This window comes from Bos indicus, chromosome 18, assembly GCF_029378745.1.
Source record: "Bos indicus isolate NIAB-ARS_2022 breed Sahiwal x Tharparkar chromosome 18, NIAB-ARS_B.indTharparkar_mat_pri_1.0, whole genome shotgun sequence".
Classification (NCBI taxonomy): domain Eukaryota; kingdom Metazoa; phylum Chordata; class Mammalia; order Artiodactyla; family Bovidae; genus Bos; species Bos indicus.
This window is the reverse complement of record NC_091777.1, coordinates 15,851,477-15,856,761: the sequence shown is the minus strand read 5'-3', so window position 1 is coordinate 15,856,761 and position 5,285 is coordinate 15,851,477. Positions and strand designations below refer to the sequence as shown.

At 49.5% G+C, this 5,285-nt stretch overlaps 1 pseudogene; it reads right to left on the bottom strand.

The window, feature by feature from the left end:
* Positions 1–220: 220 nt before the first annotated feature.
* LOC139177062 (branched-chain-amino-acid aminotransferase, mitochondrial pseudogene) lies at positions 221–5,052 on the bottom strand (annotated as a pseudogene).
* Positions 5,053–5,285: the final 233 nt, after the last annotated feature.

Below are 5,285 nucleotides of genomic sequence, written 5' to 3'. Positions count from 1 at the left end.
CTGACAGAATCAATTTTACTTTTCTTAAGAAAGTGAAAATCGCTCAGTTGCTCATGACTGTTTGCGACCCCATGGATTATACAGTCCATGGAATTCTCTAGGACAGAATACTGGAGTGTGTAGCCTTTCCATTCTCCAGGGGATCTTCCCAACCCAGGAATCAAACCGAGATCTCCTGCACTGCAGGTGGATTCTTTACCAACTGAGCTATTGGGGAATGTTGAAGTTTGTTTGCTTTCTCACAGTCTTGCAGAGTTGGGCCAGCTTTCTGCATGTACTCACAAGCTTTCTGCCAATGCTTGTACTTGCCACCTCAGGGGCACACACAGGACGCTGGTTGCAAGGCAGAAGACTGTGTGGGTGAGGTGTGGAGAGTGTTGGGAACGCCTTTGGGCCAGTTGGGGGGATCTGCTGGTAAGGCTTCTTCAGAGGTTTGTGGGTGATCCTTTAATGGAGTCTACAAAACAGAATTCACATCTCTTTGATGCATTTCAAGCACTGCCTACTGTGTTCCCAGCCTCTCCCCACTCTTAGCTGTGTAACTTGCCTCATATTCTGGATAGGGCCGGAAAGAAGTGGGCCTCTTTGGGAGTGTCCTGCACAGCTGAGGGAGAAGCTGGGCACTCACTCACATGCTCTCACTTGCTGCTGTGAAAGAAATTCCAGCCCTAGGAGGTCTCTTTTGCCTCTGAGACGTGCTACACTGAGGGAGGAATGGCACAAATAATGTAAAACTGCTTTTTTGGTCTTTAGTGGGTCCAGTCTTGGATTTGCTTTTTGCTCCAAGGATGTGCTAGAACTTCTTCACTGGACTCCTGGACTTCCACAAAGATACCCTCACTTGTGCATGTTGTCAAAACTAGTGTTCTTTGAAGGGAGGATGGTAGAAAACTCCTACTCCACCACTTTGTTGCTGTTACCCCTGTGGGTTATTCCATTGAATGGTTTTTGTAGGTTGAACTTCCCTGAATTCTGAGAATAAATCTCATTTGGGTCATGACATATAAACCTTTCAATATGTTGCTAAATTTGGTTTGCTACTATTTTGTGAAGGATGAAAGGAGTGAAGTGCAAGTGTTAGTAGCTTAGTTGTGTCCAGCTCTTTGTGACCCCATGGACTGTAACCCACCAGGCTCCTCTGTCCATGGAATCCTCCAGGCAAGAGTACTGGAGTGGGTGGTCATTCCCTTCTCCAGGGGATCTACCTGACCCAGGGATCAAACCCGGGTCTCAGATTCTTAACTATCTGAGCCACCAGGGAAGCTTTTTGGATTTTAATGTATCAGTGGAAGGGAGGAATGCAAGTATAGCAGTTAAGACTGAAGAACAAAAATTTAAGTTAGAAAGTTGGAAGAACATGTATTATTTCATATTCTAACAATAATTATCAGTGAAAGAGACTATGAACTTGACATTGCACATATGTGAAAAATTATAATTAAATATTATGCAAATGTTATAGAACAGTTTGAATTCACTTTACCTCAAAAGAAGATCCCCATACAGGAAAATCATGGATCTGGAATCAATTTATTTCACTGAAAGACATTTTAAATTCTAACCATTACTCTCTTGGATAAATTGTCAGATCTAGCTACTCATTAGGATTGAATATGAATTTCTTTTCTTGTTCCTTGGCATTTTTTTTTTTTTTTCCAAAATTGCAGCTAAAGGAAAAAACTCAATGGCAGCCCTGGGGAGATCCAGCCTGAAAACAGAGATGCAGATTTGGAGTCAAGGTGTTTCCTAAACATCTTGACTCCACAATCCTTGACCACACAATACAGAACAGAGGGCAGTACAGGTCCCCAAGGCCTGAGTGGCAGGGCTAGAGGCCAAGATGCCTGAGTCAGGCCCTTATGACTTTGGGAGTGTAATGTGGGGGCACCAGAGTCCCAGGTTCCTCCATCTTTTATTTCATATCACTTCAGGTGAGTCATTGGTATGGAGGTAAAGGTCCAACTGGGCTGGATGCTGCAGGTCGGTGGTCCCTGGAGTGAGTGGTTCGGCATAGCCTGCAGCACTGCACCGGGAACATCCTTTTGTGGGCTTTTGATCCCTACTGGATCGCCTTCAGCTCCTTGTGGAAGTGGAGGATAAGCTCAGCCCATTTTCCTTAGTGGGAATGTGGAAATGCTTGCCTTGGTACAGGATTCGATGCATGTGGCAGACCTGACAAGCAGTTCCTCCAGCGCCTGCAGGAACATATTCATGGTGATCTTACACTCCACAGTCTGGAACTCACCCCAGGTCCGAGCCAGGTCTGGCAGACTCTGTCAGACTAATCAAGGCAAGATGACATGGTCCAGTGGTGGGATCACCAGTTCCAGCGCCCCATAGTTGTGGGTTCAGAAGACGAAGATGTTCATGGTGCCCACCTCGATTAATTGGAGGTCAGGCCCGTATAGCCAGAGGACCTGTTCGCAGTCCTTCTTTTGTGCTTCCTGCTGCACGAACACAGTGGGCACTTAATTTTCCCTCATCTTGCAGTCGCCGACCCCACCTACCCAGGCTCAGATGAAGGATGAATCCTCCAAGAGGGAGCCAGGGCTCAAGGCATAGCCAGGGGAAGATTGCAGACATGTAGTGAGGGCTCCTTCTGGATTACCACTGGCAGCACATAGAGGCTGGAGCCTACGTCCTCAGGAACCCAGTCCTTGTCTTCTTTCATTAGCTGGCGGATGCACTCCAACAACTCAGCTTTGTCAAAACTGCAGGCAGAGGCACAGAGCTGAACACAGCATGAGTTCCACGTTGAGCCAAGGTCGGAAGAGGAGCACGCGCTGGTCCCCCGTCTTTGAACGCGTTCAGGTCTTCGAAGAGCTGCAGGGAGTAGTGGAGAGCCGAGCCGGCCGAGAGCAGAGTGAGGTTTTGGAAGGGCTGGATTTGGGGCTGACCCCAGCCCTTCTCCCTGTTTCGTCCCACTATCAGCATGTGATCGGTGAACACCTTCCTGAACAGCAGGGGCTGGCTGGGGTCAGGCTTCTTTTGAAGCTCCTGTGTCATTTCCAGCTGCCTGTCAGCAGCCTTGAAGCTGGATGAGGCATATCGTCTGGGACCACACAGAAGCCAAAGAACAGAGAGAAAATTTGGGGTCCAAATCTCTCTCCCTTCATCCCCTCTAAAGCCTCGTGCTCCTTTCTGAGGGGGCTCCTCCTCCTTCGAATATGAATTATGAAACTACATCATCAGTTCATTTTGGAGAAAGGGTAAGAATGAATCATGAATGTACTAAAATTGCTTTAAAATCTATTCTTCCATCACCATTAACATAGTTTAATGGTTTAAGATAGTTTTCCTGCCACAAGAACCCAGAGACAGTTTCGACGTAAATTTTTCTCTACAAGTGGTGCTTTTATCAATCCAAACTCATTTAGGTGAATAAGTAAACAAGAAACAACCTTATTTGTCACACTGAAAACTTTTTTTATACATTGTCTTTTTATATACATTGTCTTCATTCAAAGTGTGCTTACAGACATTAACATGTAGAGTAGAAATTTCACTAATGCCTTTGCTTTCCTTAAAATTGTAGAACAACTATCAGTGCAATACCCATTGTAATAAATGCTCATTGGCAAATTTTGTCAGAATGAAGTTTACTTTCTTAAATTATTTTCTTTGTTATGTTTGCTCCAATTGTTGAAATGTAATTTTTTAAGTGTAGTTTTATGGCTGTTGAATTCCACATTTAAAAAATGAACTTGTATTTTGTATATTTTTTTTTTCACTTCATTTTACGAGTAATTTTTTTTTTTCCTAAAAATACATGATGAATTTAAAACAAACTGGTCTTTCATTGTGGGCTCTTAAGTAGTAACCGGAGAAGGCAATGGCACTCCACTCCAGTACTCTAGCCTGGAAAATCCCATGGACTGAGGAGCCTGGGAGGCTGCAGTCCATGGGGTCGCTAGGAGTCGGACACGACTGAGCGACTTCACTTTCACTTTTCACTTTCATGCATTGGAGAAGGAAATGGCAACCCACTCCAGTGTTCTTGCCTGGAGAATCCCAGGGACCGGGGAGCCTGGTGGGCTGCCATCTATGGGGTCGCACAGAGTCGGACACGACTGAAGCGACTTAGCAGCAGCAGCAGCAGCAGCAAGTAGTAACAGATCTAAACAGCTAGATGGTGTTTGAAGGCAGACAAATTGCATATTATTCAAATTTGCCCGATAGTGGGCCTTAGGCAATTATTCGTTAAACGAATTTTTAATCCCCAACCCTGGGTCCAGGGCATTAATGACATCTCTACTCCAATTCCTCAGTGATTAGACTTGCGAAACGGAAGTTTATCAAACATCAGGATCTGTGCCAAGCACCTCACTCTCCACCTGCTTTTCACTCTCTCTTCTTCCTCTCAGAGACGGGGCGTGCACAGCACCATGATCCTGCTGCTGCTGCTGCTGCTGCTGCTAAGTCGCTTCAGTCGTGTCTGTGCTCAATACCACGACCCATTCGTTGGTCGAGCCCGACGCCCTTCACTGCGGAGTCGCGGCCAAGCCACGTCCCCATGCCGGCCTAGAGGGGGCGTACCCATTGTTCAGCCAGAAGATCCAGGCCAAGTAATCTTGTGAGGAGCCGATCCCTGTGAATGGGAGCTGTGCCGCAGACCCTCAGAGCCGGCGCACGTCGTGCCTCGCCCCTTCGGCCCGCAGGCTCTGAGAGAGCTTGCGGACGCTCCGGCTCTTACTCGTCAGAGCCTGGGTCCGGCTAGCCTGGACCTGGCGGGCTGAGGCTGGGCGCCTGAGGTACGAGGGGCGAAGCCCGAGCCGCCGCAGCCGCTGCTGCTGCCGCTGCCTTCAGAGAAAAGCATGTCTGCAACTCGAGCTAAGAAAGTGAAGATGGCCACCAAATCATGCCCCGAGTGCGACCAACAGGTGGGCGTCGGGGGCCGGGCACCGAACACGCGGGCCAGCGGAGCGGGTGCGCGCGGGCAGGCGGCCGTTGCCTGTGGCCGTTGGCTGTGGAGAGGCCGCCTCGCCAGGGTCCTGGCGGCCGAGCGAGTGGGCCGGCCCTCGGGCTCTGTGGCCACCGCGGGAGCCCCGAACCGGCCGGGCCGAGCCGAGGGGTTGCCGGGGAAGCGCCCGGAGCCGCGGCCCGGCCGGTGTCCACCTGGCGGCGGTCAGACGGGCGAGTGTCGTGCCCTGTGGCTGGGCTGCGTGAGAGGGGGCGTGGGTTTATCCTGAGCAGACGGAGCGACCTGTCCGGAGCCTCCCCGAGTCGCCTGGCCGGCTCCGGTGACAGCGGCAGGAGTGGGGCAGCGGCCCAAGTGGACGAGAACG